Source organism: Quercus robur, chromosome 6, assembly GCF_932294415.1.
Source record: "Quercus robur chromosome 6, dhQueRobu3.1, whole genome shotgun sequence".
Taxonomy (NCBI): domain Eukaryota; kingdom Viridiplantae; phylum Streptophyta; class Magnoliopsida; order Fagales; family Fagaceae; genus Quercus; species Quercus robur.
In genome coordinates this window covers 22,108,457-22,132,500 of record NC_065539.1, presented here as the reverse complement: position 1 = coordinate 22,132,500, position 24,044 = coordinate 22,108,457, and the positions used below count along the sequence as shown (strand labels likewise).

Below are 24,044 nucleotides of genomic sequence, written 5' to 3'. Positions count from 1 at the left end.
TTGAAGCTGCATGGATGACCTCTATCACTCCCAATGGGGGTGGGAGAGGGTTCCCCTAAGGTCGGGTACCCTGCCCAGCTTCCTGATTTCTTAGGTCCACGATAAACTCTTTCAAATACCTCGCCTTTACCAGCTGCTCTAAATGATCTTTTAAAATCCTGCACTGTTTAGTGGTATGCCCCTTATCTCTATGGTAAGTGCGATATAGGTTTTGATTTCTTCTTGATGGGTCACCCCCCCATCTTATTTGGCCACCTAAAGTATGGCTCATTCTTGATTCGATCCATGATCTCGTGCACTGGCTCCTTGAATGTCATGTTCACTTCCCCTACTTATGCGCCCAGTTCTTGGATCCTCAAATCCTTCTAGGGCCTTGATTGAAAACCCTTTTGCCAAGGCTAACTCGTGATTGGAGCCTTGCCTTTGTTCTGCAGCTGGTTATCCTCCAATCTTTTATACTCTTCGATACGCCTCATATCCTTGAGAGGCCTTCTTGTCAACGAGTCTCGTAGTTCGGAATCCTCAGGCAATCCCAATCGAAAAATGCTTGCTATGATTTTTTCATTACCCTCACCGTTCTCGTTGTACAGTTCCCAGTACCGGCTAGTGTACCTACAAAGGGTTTCCCCGACTCCTATCTTCATAGATAGCAGTGCGTCCACTGGTTGCGGCACCCGGCTACAGGTCATAAACCGGACACCGAACTTTTGAATCAGCTTGGCAAAACTATGAATCGAGCCTTTCCTTAATCCATTGAACCACCTCAAAAGTGGTGGGCCCGAGACTAAAAGGAAATACCTTACACATCAGTGCATCGTTATAAGTGTGCAAAGACATCATTTGGATATAATGGCTTACATGCTCTACCGGATTCATTTTCCCATCATAAGAGTTAAATAGAGGTCGGGTAAATCTGCTTGGCGTAGGAGCCCATTTGATGTCCCCCGAGAATGGCGATTAAGCAACTCTGTGTAATGCTCGGCTCATAGCGTTCATAGCAGCATTGCAGGGTCGTCGCCCTTCTAGGGAAATTATGTCCCGGTCTGTATACGTTCGAGACCGATCCCAGTGTTGATGGGAACTGAATTGATGGGACCCTTCTCCATAGCGCCCTCCCACACTAGCTGACCCCTCTTCATGCTCCTCGCGGTCCCTTCTCTGATACCTACCTCTTGCTTCCAACTCCAAATCCCTTACTAACCTACGCAAGCATTCAAGTTCCTCATCTCTCTTGTCAAAACGTTCACGCCTCAAAGCACCTGACAATGTCCGGTGTGTTTGAAACGACCCTTCTCCAAGGCCAGACTACTCTTCCTCCTACTCATACTCCTTATCTTCGAGCCTCTTCTGCCTTCTTTCTCGTCAAGTGGACCCGTGAGAAGATCTCCTAGAGCCACTTTCGACATAACTCCTTGATTGACCTTCGGACATTTTCTCCACGCAAGTCTTGGCAGAACCACAGCTATGTAGGAGATCCCCATTAATGATGCCAATTGTGCGTACACAAATTCCAATTGATGGGCCGAGCTTGGAATGGGGCTCACAATTTACTTATACTAGTGGGCTTATTGTTTCCTACTAAGGGTAGTTCTTAGCCGAGTGACCTAATGGCATCCCTTAACCCCCACGAATTCTATCTATGTCCTCCCTGAGTAGCACTCCCTCTCTGTGTTGCTCTCTCCCTTGGTTGTACTAGTTCACTCTCTTTCTTTCTATTTTCTCTTCAGAATTGCCAACCCTTTCTTCTCATTCCAATCTCTTATTTATAGCCTAAGGTGGGTGGAAGCATTATGATTGCTTTATGGTTTCACTCGGGTAGGTGGGGTCAAATTAATTATTCCTGATGAGAATATGCTCTGTTGGGAATGAAGGTAATGGCATTGGAACTGGTTCCAGCCTCCAAAAGACTGCTTGGTAGCGATATTCCCTAAGGCAATACCAGGCTGCCAAGAATGCAGGCTGCATCGAGCAAGCATACTCTCGATCAAGTTGTAATTAATCAGGTGGTGCTTGCCTCTAGTACGTTCAAGACAAGACAGACTCCTCATGACACTTGGGCTCAGCTTGGGCCTTAAAGTGCATTAGGCCTAAGACCAAAGGTTCGACAGGGATGGGATCTTGTACTGTACTATAAGGCCTGGGCCCAAGGCTCAATGGACTTGGGACCATTCCCCATACAATTAACTTTCAGCCAAAAATCCCTACTTACTATATGACAGCCACATCACATATTCCCACTCACTATCAACCAAAAGGGTATGTATGAAAGCATATTAAGATGAATACAACAACGAAGAAAGTGTCACTGCGGCTAGCATGATTTTTTTTGTTGAAAGCATAGCTTGCATTGGCCTACATAAGAGAGAGAAAGAGCTAGGGTGATGGTTCCATAGAGAGAGAGAGAGAGAGTGTGTGTGTGTGTTGGTGTGTTTAATGAAAATGTATGAGTTGAACTCGATTTTAAAGAAAGCGAGTTCCACCTTGCATAGAACTCCTGTTTGTACCACTTGAGTTCCAATGACATTTTATATATATTTTTTAATTCAAGGTTAGCTTGTGCTACCGTGTCACTTTTTTTCTCATGAACTTGAATTTCAAAACATTAGTAAATCGCTAATTATTTCTCAAACAATTGTAGAACAAAAATTATTTCAGCCAAAGATGGCATTTGGCCATTTTTGCCCTAGATTATAATAGGTAGGCATTAATAAGTGTTTCTTCAATGGTTGGGCATCAATCTCTCCTTCTTCTTTTCTTTTCCTTTTTTTAAAATGAAGGCTGGGCATTAAATCAAACACAGGAAGTTGTACTTTGATATTATTAGTTTAGTTACTAGTGCCAATTAGATGTACTTTTACATTTGGAAGTATGTGTTATAAAATGTTTTTTTTTTTTAGAAACAAAATGAAATAAATTGTGTTGAAACTATCGACGCCCGACTTTGAAAAAATGGTAGTAGAAAACCTGTTGCTGCCGTCGTGGGCCTTTATTCGACCACTTGCCGTGGTGACACTCCTGCGCGCACGGGGCCTCGTTGGAAGGCTCCTCTCTTGGATGATTGGGTGTGCGCATGTGTAGTGTGTGTGGCATGGTTCACATGGGGGTTCGGGTGCTCTCTCTCTCTCTCTCTCTCAATGGAGGAAGGTAGGTCTACCTTTGGTGTTATGGCAGGAATCTGGGCCAAATTTTAAGAGAGTACCAAAGGTAAGTGGAGTCGCCACCAATCATTGGGATTTTCTATGGTGTGATTGGTCACCTGTTTCTAGTTGATTTTATTACCAATCCTAGGTTAAGGAAAATGACACTTTTCCTAATCTAATGTGGATGGCAAAAAATCTTCATTTTTAGGTCCGTAAGTTTGGTTACGTGTGGGGAAGGTGTTAGGCACCCCACAACACTTGTCCAAGGACAATCCTTTGTTTTGATGAAACCTTTAATTTCAGAGATTGGCAGTAAAAACATGATTTTGACATTGGCTTTTGGGGCTTTGCATGCATAGGGGTTTTGAGATTTGGCTTTTTAATGGGTGTGGTCCCAATCTATGCTTTTTTAAGGCTTTCAAGCAAAGTGCCAGATTTCCATGGCAAAAATCCGGCGACATGTCACCTTACTTTCGCAACGGAAATTAGGTATCGCTTGGCCTTAGGTGACATGGACTGCGACAATCACATCGGAAGGGGTAAGTAGGTATATATGACATGGATTATGACATGGATTGATACATCATGCAAAATGCAAGCACACAGAGCGGGAAAGTAAATGCCTACATCCCTAAAGCATGGCCTAAAATATAGGTGCAGAAAAGTAAACAGGGATTGTCATACTCCAGAGACGAGGACGAATGGTACATGGTATGATATACCTAATACAACCCATCTAAGAGAGAAAAGGAGGAAGGAAAGGGTTTTAAAAGAGTACAAAACCAAATGGGAAAAGCTAGACTCCTAAACCTACTGAACACAGCTGCTCGACTTATATTGACATGCTTGCATCCACACCCTTTTTGCTTACACCTGGGAGACCATGCCCTAGCTCCATGTGTCCTGGCTCCATATGTGTACATGTAAAGGCAAAGACAAGAAACCAGCAGACAAGCAATGGAAAGAAAAGATGCAAAGAGTATATGAAAAAGGCATAAAGCAGATAAACATGGTAACTTGGCAAGCAAAGAAACAAGAAAGCAAGCAAACAAACAAGGAGACAAACAATTAAGAAAACAAACAAAAGGTGGCGTCCGCGAGGGACAAATGTGGGTTTGGATTGGATGTCCATGACTTTATTGTGTTGAAGTATGGACGACATACTAGCAAGCAAGACTCATACATGGACATGTAAGCAAGTGTGTAAAGATGCATATAAAGCCAACGGATGGCACAACCAAGCATGGTAAGCATAACATGGCACGGAACGGAAGAGGGGAAAGGTTTGCACAAAGCAACCAGCATCATGGTGATGCATCCCAAATGATTACACCAAAAGTGGACAAGCAAAGAAACAGGAAAGCAAGAAACAAACAAGGAGACAAACAAGCAAGAAAACAAATAAAAGGTGGCGTTTGTGAGGGATAAATGTAGGTTTGGATCGGATGTCCATGACTTTATTGGGTTGAAGTATGGATGACACACTAGCAAGCAAGACTCATGCATGGACATGTAAGCAAGCGTGTAATGATGCATATAAAGCCAACAGGTGGTGCAACCAAGCATGGTAAGCATAACATGGCACAGAACGAAAGAAGGGAAAGGTATGCATGAAGCAACCAGTATCATGGTGGTGCATCCCAAGTGGTTACACCCAAACAAGGCCTTGTGGGCGTCAGATATAACCATAAAACCGCAAACTTGCTAAGGGCGTCAAACGTGGCAAAGCCTAGAACAAGAGAGGCTAACACAAGCATAAAGCATAGAAGCAAGCCAGCATAGACATGCAAATAGGGTGATCCAAACCCTTTGATATGGGCCAAGGTGTATGAACAATGACAAAGACCATAGGGTCTAGATCGGGTTTGAACTGATAGGCCAAAACACAAGAAAGAAAGACAAAGTCACAAAGGGTTACAATAGCACATGGCATGACGAACATGACTTAGGTCTAGGCACACAAACATGGCATGGAGTGCACAAGCACATGGAAGATAGCATAAAGCATGTAGAAAACATAGATCCAAGCACATAGCCATGTGAAAACATAGATCAAGACATATAGGCATAGAAACATACATGTAAACATGTAGAAACCTAGCACATGGACATGGAAGAACATGGATCCAAGCATATAAGCATGTGAAGACAAGGATTTAACCATATAGAATGGAAATAAACACATAGACACATAGATCCAAGCAAGGCATAACCAACAACATCATACAAGTAGGTGAGCATGTAACCCTAACATCAACCTAGAACAAAAAGAGGAACAAAGCATAGGAAAACATGGCATAGGGTATAAAGCATGTAGATCTAAACAAATAAGCATGTAAGGATGTAGATCTAAGCATAAAACATGGAAAAAAGCATAAAAGGCATGGATATTTAAGCTAGAAGCACAAATAAAGCAAGCAACATGCTAGGAAAGCAATAAATCATGTTATTCAAGCAAAAAGAGCAAGATAAAGCTAGAAAAAGATTTAGAAGGTTAGGGTGTGGATGGTAGCTACAAAGTTACATCCACACCCCTAAACCCTAAATCCAAGATGTAGAACTAAGGAGAAGAATATTGGGTATAAAAACAATACCTTGTGTTTTTGGTGAAGAGAGAAGAATCAAGAAGTTTTGACTTGTTTTTTTTTTTTTTTGGTATTTTTTGTGTGTTTTTTGGTGTTTAGAAGAGAGAAAAAAATGTGTAGAAGACGTTCAGGCAAAGAGCAAAACCAAGGGAGACCTCTCTTTTTTTTATTTGAAGGGTGCCTAAGGCCTTTTATAGCCTCGGCACAAATTTCGAGGTGGTGGCCCTTAAAGGGCCGCCGTCTTCAAACCTCCTCAGATGGGCTTGATCTTGGAATCTCTGGAAAGATCTTGACTTCCTGTTTCTGGAAAGGTATGGATCTTGAAAATTCAACAGTCGAATCGAAAGTTATGGCTCTAGGAAGTTAGTGGTGCACCGATTGGTGCGTCATCCCGGTTCTCATGATATCTCAGTCGTTTTAACTCTAATTTCGATCCATTAATAGTCATTGGTATGAGAATTTGATAATCTTCGCAATGGCGCTGGTTTCAACCCATTCTGATGGCCGGATCAAAACTAGGGTTTTTGGGCCCACCTAGGATCAACTTCGGGTCAAAGTCAAACTTAATCAAAGTGGCCAAAAATCTCCGAGAAGCTCGGATTTGATGTAAAACTATGAAAAGTATTGTTTTGTGAGAGTTTGACCTTGTTTGACCTTCGGTCAAACCTAGGGTTGACTAAGGGTATTTTGGTCATATAAGTTGAAAAGGGCACTTTGGGTGTTTCAGTGTCCGAACGGGTTGCGCCACATTATTTTGGATGCTATTGCAGCCCTATGGAGAGAAAATTATTTTTTTGGATTTTTCGGAGTCTGGCATGCAAATTGAGGGTGGACAAAATACGGTATCAACAAAAACCACTTCATCTATAAAGTTGGTGAATTAATTTTGAAACTAAAGACATTTATATTAAATTTTGATTAAAATTTGTACTATGATTTGATGTAATTTTTATTTTTATTTATTATATTTCCAATTAGTCTTGAAACTTCAATGGCCAAAGGCATATACCCAAAAATTAGTAGATAAATATATAGATTATTATATTTAAAAATGCTGGTTAGGTTGGGTAATACCGATATCGCTAGATTTAGATATGCGTAAAAACCCGCCCTTGATGTCCAGATCCTTATCAGCTAAGCTAATACCTGCGATTATTGGGTTGGTCCAGGTATCCATTACCCAATGGACATGACAATCCCTACTAGTAAGTTCCAAGGTCATGTCATTACGTTAATCTCCTATCAGCCAGTAAAAAGTTGACACATCTTCCATACTTTTTATCTTACCAGTCTACCATAGTACCACTACTGGGGTCTTATCAATTTCATTCTCGATTTTTTTTTTCCATTTAACCTTAAATTTCTAAGAATTTCGTTAGTTATCACTTTTCAAAACAAATTGGAAAATTGGCATCTCGAGTTTTTAAAACTTGAGTTCAATGGTGGAGCTGAACTCTTTGATCCTTGAGATCCTAAGTTGCCAAAAACTGACGTGGACAACTTTCCACGGGAAGCACGTAGAAGTCGAGTTTATAATACTCAATTCTTTAAAACACAAGTTACAAAAACTCGATTTTTAGTGAGAGTGTCTGAGTGATTTTGCTCGTTTAAGTGAGAGTGTCTATGTTTTTGAAAGCATGTTTGAAATTATAAGATTTTGCTCGTTTAACAATCACTCTCCTCCTTCCCACCCAAACCCTCAAACCCCAAACCCTCACTCTACCGGAGACGATCTCTTCTCATCGACGGCAGAAAAACCTCACTCATTGGTGACCTCTCACTCAAACACTCTCCTCCTTCAGACCCTCACTCTACCGGAGATGAGCTCCTTTCATCGGTGGCCAGAAAACCCTCACTCTGTCTCTTACTCAGGTCAGTAGTACAACACAACTCCTCTCGTTCTATATTTTCAACTTTTTGCTTATATATACTCTTTAAGAAGGGAAGATTTAATTAATAATCCGATGCAAGTTTTGAGTTTTAGGGTTATTATCAGTGAGAGAGAAAAAAAGAAGAATTTTAGGGCTTTGTTTAAGTGTTCTAGGGGCTTAGGGTTTTACACATTGATTTCAAGCTTCTTCTTTTTTTATTTTTTTATTATTTTTTATTGATACGATCAAATAAGAAGAAATGGGATTGGGGAATCCTATATCATATCAAATCTATGTAATATAATCTATTAATTTATAGAAGAAGATATGGGATTGGGGATCTTTTCTGATTTTCTTTCCTTTCGTTTTAGGATACACCAAACAGTTAATTATAATATATATTGATATTATTACATTGCAATTGATTTGGCTATCTAATATAATTAATAGAATAAGAAGATATAAGATTAGGGGAATCCCATATCATCGTGTTAATTTATTTTCCGTTGCATTTAGTTTATTTGGTGATTTGTTGATGCCTCCAAGATTTGCATGTAATTTGACCAAATTAATTAATTTGGATAATTGAATTAATTAATCGGGGTCAATTTATTTTAACCCATCAGCCAAGATCATCTTAATGTTGGTAATGGTTAGAACCTACGTATCACACGCATAGGTAAACTTCAACTTCCTTCTTCACATTCATGCATAAATCTTAAGAATGTTCTTAGAGTTCCTAATATAGCTCCCAATCTTGCTTCTGTTCATAAGCTGTGTCATGACAATCATTGTTCTTGTTATTTTGATGAGAATGTCCTTTCAATCCAGGCTTTGGCCATGGGGAAGGTGCTTTACCAGGGCAAGAGTGAAAATGGTGTTTATCCAATCCATCCTAATCAAGCTACAAATTTTCTTTTACCTAATAAGAATTGCAATCTTGTTGCTTCTAGCAATTCAAGCTAGCTGCTTTGGCACAGTAGATTAGGTCATCCTCATCATCAAATTCAGCATTACTTGTTTCCTAGTTTTACCATTCCTGCAAATAAGCGTTCTTGTATACATTGTCGTCATGGCAGGACTCAAAAATTACGTTTTCTTACTTCTGATTATGTTGCTCATTCACCCTTTGAACTTGTCATACTGATCTATGGGGTCCAACTCTTGTAGATTTAGTAAATGGCTTCAAATACTATGTTGCTTTTGTTGATCATTTTACCAGATTTACATGGCTCTATTTGCTTGCTAACAAATCTGAAGTTCATGCTAAATTTGTTCAATTTAGAGCCATGGTTGAGACACAGTTCAATACCAAAATAAAATTTTTGAAATTAGATGGTGGGGGGGGGGGGGGGGGGTGAGTACCCTTCTAAATCTTTTGAATCTTTGTTGGCTAATCATGGTATTATACACCAAATATCTTGCCAATACACACCTCAATAGAATGGACTTGTAGAAAGGAAGCACAAACACTTAATTGAAACTACTATTACCCTACTTTCATAAGCATCTCTCCCTTCTACCTAGTGGTCCTTTGCTATTTGTTGATACTCATTTTCGCGACACATTTCGTACAAGCCCGATTCAACTAAGCCCGACTTATTTGTCGGCTCAATTCATGTATTATATTTTATTTTATTCTTTTAAGCATGACCCAAGCCCATGTGACTTATGGGGGAAATTGAGGAAGTGTGGTTTGGAGGGTATGGGTCGGTTCCTTTCGGACCTTTTGCATGAGCCCAGCCCATGCGTGCTACCAAGTGGGCAAGGGACACTGGTAGCACTTTAGGCTCATGGAGGAGGTCTTGTATCCAAAATTTCCATCCTAAAACAGCTTTTATGCTCTGGGTGACTGTGGCCCAAAGTTTCTGCCCAAACCCTTTTTTTTCCTTTAAATATAGTTGGCTCCCATTGGCCAACTCCATCTGCTAGCCCTCACTTAGGTGAGCCTCCCAATGGTCTGAAATTTCTGACCAAAGGCAACCAATTAAAGAAAACCCACTTTATTTCAAAAATGATGCTAAAAGCATACCAAACTCTTCCCTAAACAAAAGCAACCCAAGCCAAAACACCAAAATGGTATCATAGAGGATAAAAGCCTCTTCCACTACTCAAAAACCAGTCAAGAGCAACACCCCAAACTCTATATAAAACTCTTTCTTTAGCTCATAAAGTGGCAGCCACGTTCTACCCATATGCTAAAAACTTCAGAGCAAAACTCCATTCAGCTAGTCAACAATCACACAATTCCGAAGCTTAGGGGTGGAAATATGGGTATAGGGGAACCTTCCCTCTCTTCCTCATGACCTCCCTCAACTTCCTCCTCTGGGTGATTGTGGGTCGAAGTTTCAAACCTGTTGAATCACGTTTTTCTCATAGAGCTGAAACTTGAGAGCAAAAACCCACTGAGTTAGGAAATATTCTCACAATTCTGAACCTTAGGGGTGGAAATATGGGTATAGGGGAACCTTCCCTCTCTTCCTCACAACCTCTCTCAATTTCCTCTTCTAGGTGACTATGGGTCGAAGTTTCAGATTTGTTATGTTTTTATGCTTTTTCTGCACTTTTGTTATTAGCATTTTGATTCTCTCTTGTCAAAGCACCATTAGACTTTTGTTCATTATACATTTGGAATTTTGGGCTTGATTCTCCATAATAAACACTTCTAAAACCCAAGGGGAGATTTGGGCCGTTCTCGCATTTTCAGCCTTTGTCGCAAAAACGTCCTGACACTATTCAAATTGCTTCTTTTCTTATCAACCTTTTACCTACTACTGTACTGCAGTTCTAGTCTCCATGGTCGAAATTGTATTATCATACTCCTAATCTTTCTAAATTAAAGATATTTGGTTGTGCTTGTTACCTATACCTTAGGCCATATACCAGCAACAAACTTGACCCTAGAACTACTGAATGCATTTTCCTTGGCTATTCTACTCATTCCAAGTGCTATCTGTGTTTTGATCTTCTTTCTCAAAAATAATACACTTCTAGGCATGTTCTCTTCAATGAGTCTTAATTCCCTTCCTCTTCACTTACTTCACAATTGCCTTAGTCCACTTCATCCTTGTGTTCTTCATCTTGGTTGTCTAATATGCTTTTTCTTCACTCTACAAACCTTCCTTTTGTTCTTGGTCCATATCCCTCTTCCAACTTGTCTCAAAATGAACCTATAATCCTTGCAACATACCTCTCTTTTCTTCCCACAGATAGACCTTCTACTCCATAACCATCCCCTACTACAGCACCCATCACTACTGCAGCACCTATCACTACTGCAGACCTTGCCATTTTTGTAGAACTTAACCCAACACCACCTGGAGAACCACTACCTACTGTAGCACCACTTTCTATTGCATATATGAACCCAGTACCACCTGTCCTACCTACTAATACTCATTCTATGACCACTAGGTCCAAGAATGGAATCTCTAAACCCAAGCTTTGTAAAGACAACAGACATGGGTTTTGGTTCCTCCACCAGCTCATGTCAATTTTGTTGGGTGCAAATGGGTTTTCAAGCTTAAGCTAAACAGTGATGGTACTATTTTCAGGTATAAAGCCAGACTTGTGGCTAAGATTCCATCAACAGCTTGACATAGACTACCAAGAGACATTTAGTCATGTGGTTAAACCTGCCACTGTTAGACTTATGTTGGCCATTGCTCTTAGTTTTAATTGGTATATGAGACAACTTAATGTTTCAAATGCCTTCCTTCATGGCTACCTTAAGGAGAAGTTATACATGTAGCAACCTCCTGGGTATGTTGATTTTTCTTATCCTCATCATGTTTGTAAACTCCATAAGTCCCTTTATGGATTGAAGTAGGCACCCAGGGCTTGGTTTAACAGGTTTACCATTCAACTTCTGCATTTGGGCTTCACTGCTTCTCAAACCGAGTCCTCTTTTTTCATATATGCCTCTCATGCCACTATCATCTTTCTATTGCTTTATGTGGACAATATTATCATTAATGGCAATGACAATTCTCAAATTTCCAATCTTGTCTTTACTCTCAAAGTTATTTTTGAGCTTAAGGATTTGGACATTTTGAATTATTTTCTTGGTATTTAGATTACAAGGACCAAGTATGGTCTTACTTTAACCCAGTCCAAGTATGCATCTGATATTCTTCATCAGTTTAATATGCATAATGCTAAACTTGTCAAGACACCTTGTTGCCCTTCTACATGGTTGGTTCCTAATGATGGTCATACTCTCTTTGATCCCACTGAATATCGCAACCTTGTGGGAGCTCTGCAACCCTTGACATTCACACGGCCTGATCTTGCATTTAGTGTTCTTCAGCTTTGTCAATTTATGCATTCTCCTACCTCTGTTCATTTGGAAGTTGCTAAATGTGTGTTGCAATATCTCAGAGGTACTTTTCATCATGGTTTGTATTTCTCTCTTGGTCCTCTTTACTCTATCAACTTTCTCTGACGTTGATTGGGCTGGAGACCATTCCCAATGTTGGACTGATTCTCATCTTTATCGTAGCCTTGTTGGTTCTCTTCATTATCCCACTTTTACTAGGCCTAACCTTAGCTTTGCCGTTCAATAAGTTTTTCAATTTATGTCCTTTCCTACTGACATCCATCTTGTTGTTGCAAAGGGAATCTTGAGGTATCTTAATGGTACTCAACACTATGGCATTCATCTTAGGCTTAGTCCTCTTCATCTCTCAACTTTCTCAGACTCTGATTGGGCTGGAGATCCCATAGACAGAAGGCCTACCTCTGGGTTCTTGGTATATTTGGTTTATAACCCTATTACTTGGAGTGTTAAGAAGCAAGCCACGATTTCCAGATCCTTTACTGTCTCTGAATATTGAGCCCTTGCTTCCACAACTGTTGAGTTGTGCTGGCTTAGGCAAATGCTAAAGGATTTGGGCATCTTTCTTTCCACTTCCCCTAAGCTCTGGTGTGATAACATCTCATGCGTTGGCCATTGATTCTAATCTTGTTTTCCACGCTCGAATAAAGCATATTGAGGTTGATTATCATTTTGTTCGAGAATGTGTCCTTTGCCGTGATCTTCAAGTCAAGTATGTCTCCACTAATGATCAATTTGCTGATATCTTCACTAAAAGTTTGCCATCTTTTCGTTTTCATTATTTGAGTTCCAAAATCTTGTCCACTATTATGCCAAGGTTTTGGTAGGGGGGGATAGAAGAATTGTAGAAGATAACAGCTAGTTTTCCAACGGTCATAATTTTACACAAAACGGCACCGTATATCATTAACGAATACGGTGACGTTTTTGTTAAAAGATAAATACCGGAGATAGAGCAACACAACACCATTTCAATGTGGGCAGATATCTTTGGGATCATCTTCTTCCTTTCCCCATGCTGCTCAGAGCTATGAGAGTCAGATATTTTTCCTATAAATTGCACATTAATCATGTGTAAATTCAATGTAACTAATTCCTATCTTTGCAAAATTATTGTTAGTTGGTTAGATTAGGCTTTAAGCTTATTTCTGGCTCTATTTTGATCATTTTTTTTAAAATTTCTGGCTCTATATATATAGAGAGCATTACTCTTTGTATTATTTAGTTAGTGTTGCAATATAATTCTCAGTTTTTCACTTTCTCTTTCTCTATGTTTTCTCTCTCTGTTTCTGCCATTAATACACAGAAGCTTTTCTTGCTTTCTTCAAGGAGAGACCTACAAATTTAGTTAGTGTTATGCCATTCAATTGTGCAATGACATAACACTAGCTAATAATTCAGTTTTTGGCAAAAGGTTGTTATTGAATAGTGGCTACTAGTTAAGTACGACCACAAAGTGCCAAATATATATTTCTTTTGCTTGACCACATTTTCATTATGATTCATGTCTCAAAATTTTTAATTACATTGCATGTGTTTTAACTAACATTATCATATTACTTATTTTGGTAAAAAGTTGTATGAATAGTGTCGTCTAAGCACGGCTGCAAAGTGTTGAAATATATTTTCTTTGGATTGAGCACATTTCTTATTATGCCCATGAAATATGAGCATACATTTTTTTTTTTTTTTTAAAAATTCAATAGAGAGATGATTTGCATCTTAAAAATTTTCAATGAAAATATCAAACTAATAAAATTAGTTAAGCTACGACTACTATGAGATTCTTAAAAATAACCAAATCCCTCAAATAATATCATTAGTTAGGTTTTAAAACTATTTAGCAATTAAGTTTTGAAACTATTTAGGAATTGAGTATTGAAATCGAGTCCGTAGAAATCGATTTCCTTTAAATTGAACTTAGTACTCTCTCAGCAAGAACTACTCTTCTTCTCCAACAAATCCAAGCAAGCCCAGAGAGACCCATAATGAAAGCAACAAACCCACCTGATCAATGTCGTGATTGCGGTTCGGATGTTGACTCGGAACTCAGAGTCAGACTCGGCGGGCCTTGGCGGTATTGTGTTCGGAATGGCGTGGTGGTTCATCTACGCCGGCGTGGTGCTTCCTTGTCCTCTTCGCTGGAGCTCGCAATGTGGGTTTGGGTGGGTTGAGGATTCAGTGACGAAGAAGAAGCTCGGACTTGTACTCTTCGCTGTGTGGGTTTGGGTGTGTTGAGGTTCAGTGAGGAAGAAGCTCGGATTTCCTTCCACTTTAAGGAACTCGAGCTCCAGCGGCTCGAGTGGGCTCGAGTTCCATGATTTCCACTAACACAAATGAAATTGTTTGAGGGCTTTAGTTATTTTGAAAAAAAATCCCTACCATGAGAAAAGAAGATTGATACATTAGAGCACTAGCATTGGATGTAAAAAACCCCGACTTTCTCTCTCTCTCTCTCTTTTCTCTCATCTCTTCCTCTCACCCCACTCTCTATTTTGTTCTCTGTGATTTCTCTGTCTCGGTCCATCTCACTCAGATCGGTGTGGAGGGTGTGGGGTTTGTGGAGATCGACGTGGTGGTGGGTCTGGATCGGCGTGGATTGACGTGGTGGAGGGTGTGGGTTTGTGGAGATCAGCACGGAGGAGGGTGTGGAGCAGTGGACATCGGCGTCTGTGGTGGAAAGTGGCGTAGTTTCTTAATTGATTTATCCTTGCAGTGATCTATTGTATTCTTGAAAATATTGATAGCTAAGTGCTGCGTGGGAGAAGCAGCAAAAGGAAATTAAACAAACAAAAGACTTAATAAACAGGTTAGGTGCTGGAGCAAATTCCGGACGTGCCCTCTTCTGCTGAAAAGGTACATTTTGATCTACTGAGCTTGTGAATAGTTAGGCGTGCAGAACTAATACTAACATACATCACTTCATCACAAAAACATGAAATATCCTGTTTTGGTTAGTAGTAGCTAATGATATTTATTTAGGATAGCAATTTGTGGGGCATTGTACATATAGGTGACGAAGTACATGTTTACTTATTCTCAACATCAGCAATGCTAGAAAGACCATTGCACAAACCTGGTGCTTTAGTATCTCTTCAAGTTTTAACAGGACTGATGCAGTGATGAATAACTGTCAGTTACTGAAATGGTGCACTTATGCATATAAAAATCACAATGCATTTGAGGAGATCTCGTCCCCTTGTAAAAGCAAGGTGGAAAGTGAGGTTGTGGGTTCATGGCCCACCTGGTGTGTAATTATCAATTAAAAAACAATGCATTTGTGGAGCACTACTTGTTCAGGAGATATTTAATTTAATCTGTCTCCTAAAATGCGATTATAATACAACAGCTTAGGAACACCATGTGATGATGCTTTCTGATTTAAAGTTTGAATTATTTCTAAGAAAATTACCAATATCTATTTTTAAGAAATATTTAGTTTATGGCATTTGCTTGAAATTATCTTTTAGTTTTGGAACATACAAACAAGTAGATGTACATCAGTCAAATGAAATGTTTTGTATAAAGCTTTTCACTGTGTTGCAATTAAATTATTGCTCAATATGAGTTAACACAAATGTGATGCAAGGAGCATCAAAATATTTTAAGATTTTGTGTTTGAATTTGAAATTAATCTGGAAGCATGCATGGAATGTGTCCCCATACTTAGTCGAAATTTTTGACTGGCAATAAAGTCTTGCCATTTTGTTTTGACTTGTTTTTCAAAGCAAGCTTGATGTGTGGCAATGTTGCTTCAACATTTCCATATTGATTTAATCCCTGAACCCTATAAAACTAGGGATCTTGTAACGGTGAGGGTAGTATGATTTGGAATAAGAATTTTGTGTTGAGAATGTGCTTCTCCTTTGTTTGGTGGTGATGCCTATGGTTTCAAGGCAAATTATAGATGGCGAAGCTTAGACTTTGTTCTGTTTATCTTTTTTGATACTCTTTTATCTCTATTCACCTGCGCGTTCTACATCAAAATGTTGCCTAAACTTCTCTTGTTAGTGATGATAACTTGAGATTATTTGAAGTCATTTGGAAATTTGGTTATTACTGAGATAAATATCTAGCTTCTATTACATGATTCATTCATGCTATTTTCTGGCAACTATAATTCCTTCCTAACTCTCTCTGATTGCTTTTGGGTGACAACAGAAGCTGGAGAGACTTCAAGAAGAGGATTTAGTAGAGAAGCCATTTCAAAGGAAACAGATGAAAATTAGGTTCCCTGAGCATGGAAGAAGCGGAAGATCTGTTGTAACAATTAATAACTTCAAATTTGCTTTGGAGATAAGGTGAATTGACATACTTAATCAAACTAGGATGAGGGTTCTAGAAACATTGAACTGTCTATTTCTGATTTTTTATGTTTTATGAAATTGATAAGTTGTGTGGCTGGTGCTCTTCAACAAGGCAAATCTTACTATTGAAAGGGGAGATAAAATTGCCATAAATGGCTCAAGTGGATGTGGAAAGAGCACTTTGCTGAAAATGATAATGGGTTTAGAGAAGCCAAGAGGGGGGGAAGTTTTGCTTGGGGAGCATAATGTCCTACCAAACTATTTTGAGCAGAATCAGGTGTGTTAGTATCTACAATGTTGTATCTCTGATTTATCCAATGATCATGGCATTTCTAGTTTTTCATGCTTAATTCTAAGCTCCAATGGTTTTACAAACATATACATGTACTTCATATAAATTTTTAAATATTTGGCATTTTATATGTTCTGCTAATTTATTGCTTGTGCTGACTGACACTGACCTACCTCTGTTTTAGGCTGAGGCACTTGATTTGAATAAAACAGTGCTTGAGACAGTAGTAGAAGCTGCAGAGGACTGGAGGAGTGATGACATAAAGGGACTCCTTGGTTGTTGTAATTTTAAAGCTGATATGCTTGAAAGAAAAGTTTCTCTGTTGAGTGGTGGTGAGAAGGTAAACTAAAACTGTATGCTCTTATGTGATTTTGTATTATCCTTTTTTTTTTTTTTTTTTTTTTAGAAACTGATTTTGTATTATCTCCTAGTGGACATTCATCTGGCATTTTTTTTTTTTGATAAGTGGACATTCATCTAGCATCTTTTTTTTTTTTTTGATAAGTGGACATTCATCTAGCATCCATGTGTTACATAACAAGTTCTGTTTTGTGTTTCAGATCTTTAACTGGAAAATTTACTTATAAATTTTTTTTAAAAAAAATTAATGGGAAATGAATTTATTATTTTCTTAGTCTCTTGTATATACTCTAGAGTCTAGAGTGGTATTGTACTTTAATGGAAAGCAGAAATTATAACCAGCATGAATTTCCTAGTCTCTTGTATATATTTCATAATGCTAAGAGCACTATTGTAGTTTAATGGAAATCAGAAATTACCACCACCACAATCTGGTGGATTTCATTTCTGGTGATAGTTTGAGGATTTTTGGTCAAAGTCTTATGATTTCCTGAATGAAAACTGCTGAGATGATAGACAAAATATACAACTAAAACCCACCCCTGCAAAAGTAAAACTAATACAGCACCCCCAAACCCAATCACACCAGATCATCATAGCTCCTGATGCTAGATGATAACCACAGCAAGTCAGCAACCATCTTAGCCCGCTTATACAAATTTTACTAGAGAAAATGGTAAAATGTTAATATATCCAATTAAATGCTAAAATTGAAATCAAAATCGTCTGTCCTCCAAATGGGTCACCTTTATTTTAGTCCACAATACATACCCTGGGATACCGACTCCCAAGTCCCATTATACTGGCGGATGCTCTGTTGCCTCAGCCTCCTCCACCTCAACCTCTGGCTTTGGATGGTTGAAGGGCTGGAGCTGCGGGTCAATGTCATTCCCTGTTACATCTGCCTCATCCTCCTCTACCACTGTTACCTCAGCCACCTCTGTCACCGTTGCCTCAGCCACCTCTGTCACCGTTGCCTCAGCCTCCTCCACCTCCTCGGCCTCTGCCTTTGGATGGTTGAAAGGCTGGAGCTGTGGGTCAATGTTATCCACTGTTACATCTGCCTCTTCCTCCTCTACCTCAGCCTTCTCTGCCACTGTTGCCTCAGCCTCCTCCACATCCCCTGCCTCTGCCACTGGAGGTAACAGAGGACGAAGAGGCAGATCTAACAGTTGATGGCATAATGCTAACTAAATTTGTAGGTCTCTCCTCACTCTTCAAAACCTTTACACTAATGATTATTAAAGAATACAAACCTTCACACTAATTAAATTTTTGTAATTAACCAAGCTTTAACCAACTTATTATAATATAAATAGGTCCAATACAGTGAAAATAAATTATAATAATACATTTCACAAAAAATACTCCACGGAAAACGTGCCGAGCAAGATATTTGCCATTGAGTATATATTCTGAATCTTCTTCTTCTTTGTTTTTTGTTTTTTCTTCTTTCTGAGTATTCTTCTGAATCTTCTTCTTCAGTTCTATAATTACTCTCTTCCACCATCTCCACACACACCACCGCTGCCACCACCACCACCACCCACAAAACCACCACAAAACCCACCGTAAACCACCAACAACAAAAAGAATTCCCACCACCAAACCCACCATTACTGCACCGTCATCAACCCCAGCCACCACCGTTGCCGCCAAACACACCACCCCGCCACACACACCTCCACCACCACCACCACCACCACCAAACCCACCTTAAACCACCAAAAAAAAAAAAAAAAAAAAAACCCCATCGCCAAACCCACCATTACTACGTCGTCATCAACCCCGGCCCGCAAAACCTACTCTCTCATGACGCAAGAAACCCACAAGCGGCGAAACATGCATGAACACAGTTGCTTCTTACTTTGTAGAATTTTACCTAGCATGTTTTGTGCTTTAAATAGAAATGGTTAGGTGCGCTATTTGCAAGTATAGGCGGAAATAGGTATGCCATGAAGGTTGTAGGTTCGGTGAAATTTTTCTTGAGAATGACACGAAATTCAAAACAATGGCGGATGTTTGGGGTATAAATTGCGTGAAAAGACAAGTTCTCTCAGTGGAGGCCCATGAAAGACCGGAGTTGGTTCGCTCTTTGATGTTTGAAGTGAATCACAAATTAAGGGATCAGGTCCATGGTGTTCATGGCTATGTCCAACAGCTAGAGCAACAAGTGGCACAATTACAAGGTTGGCTTCAACTTGGGCCAAATCCCTACCCATTTCCACACTATCAGCCATTTTCGGCCAAATCCTCTGCCTCTGCCTTTTGATGGTTGAAGGGCTGGGGCTGTGTGTCAATATCATCCATTGTTACATTTGCCTCTTCCTCCTCTACCTCTGTTATCTCTGCCACCTCTACCTCTATTATCTCTGCCACTGTTGCCTCAGCCTTCTTTGTCACTATTGCCTCAACCTCCTCCACATCCTCTGCCACTGGAGGTAACAGAGGAGGAAGAGGCAAATGTAACAGTTGATGACAATGACCCACAGCCCCAGGCCTTTAACCATCCAGTGGCAGAGGCTGAGGATGTGGAGGAGGCTGAGGCAATAGTGGCAGAGAAGGTTGAGGCAACAGTGGCAGAGGTGGCAAAGATAACAGAGGTAGAGGTAGCAGAGATAACAGAGGTAGAGGAGGAAGAGGCAGATGTAACAGCGGATGACATTGACCCACAGCCCCAGCCCTTCAACCATCAAAAGGTAGAGGCAGAGGATTTGGCCGGAAATGGTTGATAGTGTGGAAATGGGTAGGGATTTGGCCCAAGTTGAAGCCAACCTTGTAATTGTGCCACTTGTTGCTCTAGCTGTTAGACATAGCCATTAACACCATGGACCTGATCCTTTAATCTGTGATTCACTTCAAACATCAAAGAGTGAACCAACTCCGGTCTTTTGTGGGCCTCTACAGAAAGAACTTGTCTTTTCATGCAATTTATACCCCAAACATCTGCCATTGTTTTGAAATTCGTGTCATTTTCAGGAAAAATTTCACTAAACCTACAACCTTCATCGCATACTTGTTTCTGCCTGTACTTGCAGACAACGCACCTAACCATTTCTATTTAAAGCACAAAACATGCTAGGTAAAATTCTACAAAGTAAGAAGCAATTGTGTTCATGCATGTTTCGCCGCCTATGGGTTTCTTACGTCATGAAAGAGTAGGTTTTGTGGGCAGGGGTTGATGACGATGTAGCAATGGTGGGTTTGGCAATGGGTTTTTTTTTTTTTTTTTTGGTGGTTTAAGGTGGGTTTGATGGTGGTGGTGATGCTTTTGTGGGTTACTGGTGGTGGTGGTGTGTGTGGTGGGGTGGTGGGTTTGGCGGCGGCGGTGGTGGCTAGGGTTGATGACAGTGTAGTAATGGTGGGTTTGGTGGTGGGGATTCTTTTTGTTGTTGGTGGTTTACTGTGGGTTTTGCGGTGGTTTTGTGGGTGGTGGCGGTGGCAGCGGTGGTGTGTGTTGGTGGTGGAAGAGAGTAATTATAGAACTGAAGAAGAAGATTCAGAAAAGTACTCAGAAAGAAGAAAAAACAAAGAAGAAGAAGATTCAGAATACGTACTCAATGGCAGATATCTTGTTTGGCATGTTTTCCGTGGAGTACTTTTTGTGAAATGTATTATTATAATTTATTTTCACTGTATTGGACCTATTTATATTACAATAAGTTGGTTAAAGCTTGGTTAATTACAAAAATTTAATTAGTGTGAAGGTTTGCGTTCTTTAATAATCATTAGTGTAAAGGTTTTGGAGAGACCTACAAATTTAGTTAGCGTTATGCCATTCACCTGTGCAATGACATAACACTAGTTGAATAGTGGCACTCATCTAAAAAAAATGAATAGTGGGTACTAGTTAAGTACGACCACAAAGTGTCAAATATATATTTCTATATATATTTCTTTTGCCTGATCACATTTTCATTATGATTCATGTCTCAAAATATTTTTAATTACATTGCATGTGTTTTAACTAACATTATCATCCTATCAAAAAAAAAAAAAAAAAAAAAAAACATTATCATATTACTTATTTTGGTAAAAAGTTGTATGAATAGTGTCGACTAAGAATGACTGCAGTGTCAAAATATATTTTCTTTGGATTGAGCACATTTTTTATTATGCCCCTGAAATATGAGCATAATAAAAATTTTCAATGAAAATATCAAACTAATAAAATTAGTTAAGCTATGACTACTATGAGATTCTTAACAATATGAGCATACATATTTGCTGTGGGAAAAAATGATTGATACATTAACCTACCAAAATCGGGAAGACTTTACCAAATATATCTGGCCTTGTCAAGTATATATTTGTCTATTTGGTAGGGGTGGCAAAATCCGATATGATCTGTGAACCCGACGCGGCTAACCTGTTTATAAACAGGTCATGGGTTGCGGCTAAATGGGTTCGGGTCAAATTCGGGTTGACACAACTGACCTGTTTATTAAACGGGTCGTGTTTGTGTTCAACCTATTGAACTTGTTTGACATGATTAGCTTATAAAGGTAATTTTACAATTTTACCCTTAAAACCTAGGTATATAAACTTAGCTATGGTTTATTCTCCTGCTCAAAACCAGACCTCATGCCTCTCTGGACCTTGTGTCTCTTCATTTTCATCAACAGTCAATACTCTGTCTCCTCCAACTCTTCTTCTTCTCCTCAAAACTCTAGCCGATCCTACAGATATAGATTCTACAATCTACACTATAAAATCAAAACCCTAACCGCCTCATGTCTCTCAACCCTCTACTCTCTCTTCCCCTCAAATCCCTAGCCAACCCCTCTAATATCTCTTCCCCTCAAAACCGTGGCTGCCCTCTCTACTCTCTATTCTCCTTCACGACTTCACAGCTTCATCAGTTATTTTGTCTTCAGCTTTCAACCACCGAATCCCCTAGCAAGGTATGCATGTTATATATTTTTGTTTTGTTTTCTTACTTATGAAATTTTCAGTAATTGTAGATTTTGTTTATTGTGTTAACAGTTAATCATTATCAGTTTGTATTCTTTATGCACAAAGGCTGGGAAAGAGTCTTCAGAAATAAAAACTTGAAGTTTGGTGCAGTGGACTCTCTGACCTTGAAAATGCAGCAATTCCTTTCACCACAAATGCACAAAGGCTGGGAAAGCTAAGGTATAAATTCACAGTTTTCTTTTGTTGCCATGAAAATTTTACATTTATTACTTTATCACTCTTCGATTTAAGATTATTGTAGTAAAGATGTTAAAAGTTAAGTTATTGTAGATTTTGTTTATTGTGTTAACAGTTTATCATCATCAGTAATTGTAGATTTTATTTCTGAAGACTCTTTATGAACGTGGAGAGAGTGGAGGACTTCAATTAACAGTTAATCATTATCATGTTGATTGTTTAGTTCCAATAGTAGACTTGTTTGTATTCTTTTTGTTGATTTTAAAATAACTAGGTCTTGCTCTATGATTTCTTTTCAAGTTTCTTTGTATCTGTCATCTTATAATAAAATAATTGTAGATCCGTTCGTTTATTTTGTTAATAGCTATCGTGTTGATTTTTTTTTTTTTTTTGGGATAAAAGATGGAAATTTTATTAGATACTATATGAAAAACAGAACATGTAACATCAAAATAGGGGAAAACCAGACCTCTTTTCCAGAAAAATAAATACCACAGAAAACAAACACAGCAGAAAAATAATACTGTGTAGAAAAACACTGCAGAAAAATAGCAATGTGCAGAAAAACTACACTGCAGAAAAATAAAATTGTGCAGAAAACACCACTTTGCAGAAAATCCATGTGTTTTTTGTGTACTGAATTTCATTGGGAATTAATAGAGTTTAGGTTCATTTTTATTTTCTGGAGGAATCTGTGTTATTGGATGAATGCTTTTTGGTTCTATGTTGTGCTAGGAATGTACTAACCATATTTTGATGAAAGTAAAGCGATTTAGCATTTTATTTTGTGTTTGTTGCTTCGATGTTTTCTTGATAGCCTTATTCTATGCTGAGATGAATGTTATTCTGTTCTGAATGATAAGTTTTTATTGTTTTATTAAATTTTTTGACGTAGAACTTTCACAATCTAAGTTGGAAGAGCTCACTGAAGATATAATGAACATGAATATCAATGAGGATGAGCACATGGAAGACACCTCTTCAATGGGACCCTCAATCTCTTCTAATCCAATTTCTTAATCAGTGATTTCCTTTCCTTTTTGATGTGGCACTTGGATGGTTGGACTTGGATTTTGCCATCATGGAAATATTGATCTGCCATGTAATTATTTTGGTTTGTCTTTTAGTTTTTGATATGGTACTTGGATGCCATGTAATAATCTTGGTTTTTTATTATGGAACTTTGACATATTATTGAATTTGATAGTATGGAGGTTGGAACCTTTTGGACTTGTAATTTTATTTTGAAGGAATGAAAGAATTATTTGCTATTGTTATTATTTGAATTTTTATTAATTGATTTATGGTTGAATTATAAATTTAGATATATGGGAGTTGATAGCAGGTTATTCGAGTTAAGTTTAATTAAATAGGTTGTTCAAGTCATAATCAAACAGGTTATTAACATGTTATTTGTGTCGATCTTAACGTGACCTACTAATTAAATGGGTTAAACGTGTTGTGTTGAGTTACCTGTTTAATAAACAGGTCGTGTTAGGGTTGAGGAATTTTGACTTGTTTAGTAAATAGGTCAAGTTCGGGTTGACTCATATAATATAATACTCACTCCTCAACCCAACACGTGAACACAAATTGCCACCCCTACTATTTGGAGCTAGCACGGGAGAGCAAAACTGTCAGCCTTTTTTTAAACAAAAAACAACTTTTGTATGGACGATTCTTCTCAAAACTTTATAAGTACAATCACCAAAAGTGCAAGTAAGTTGACAACTTTTGAATATTGGAATTGTAGATCTATATAGATTCACTATTTTTTTTTTACCACTTACAAATTGCTACGTAGATGAGGTGTCTAAAATTGTGAAAATTGTTGTGGTAGTAAACTTACTCCAAAAGGGTCAAATGGGATTGTGGACCCATTGATCCACCATTTCTTTTTCTTGACCACATTTTCATTGTGTTTTACATCACTTATGTTTTAACTAACACTAGTTTCTTTTATCCAAATAATAATAATAATAATAATAATACTAGTCTA

General features: G+C 38.7%; 1 long non-coding RNA gene across 8 annotated transcripts; it reads left to right on the top strand.

Moving 5' to 3' along the window:
* Positions 1-7,297: 7,297 nt before the first annotated feature.
* Positions 7,298-23,325, top strand: LOC126733265 (uncharacterized). 8 transcript variants are annotated; one of them, XR_007659668.1, is made up of 6 exons: positions 7,298-7,597; positions 14,469-14,788; positions 16,094-16,516; positions 16,716-16,871; positions 21,878-22,027; positions 22,941-23,325. It is a non-coding gene; the product is annotated as an uncharacterized LOC126733265 (long non-coding RNA). The 8 variants fall into 8 exon arrangements; XR_007659669.1 differs by lacking the exon at positions 14,469-14,788 and adding an exon at positions 21,275-21,795 and having other exon boundaries at positions 7,303-7,597; positions 21,892-22,027; XR_007659664.1 differs by lacking the exon at positions 14,469-14,788 and adding an exon at positions 21,275-21,795 and having other exon boundaries at positions 7,303-7,597.
* The last annotated feature ends 719 nt before the right edge of the window (positions 23,326-24,044 follow it).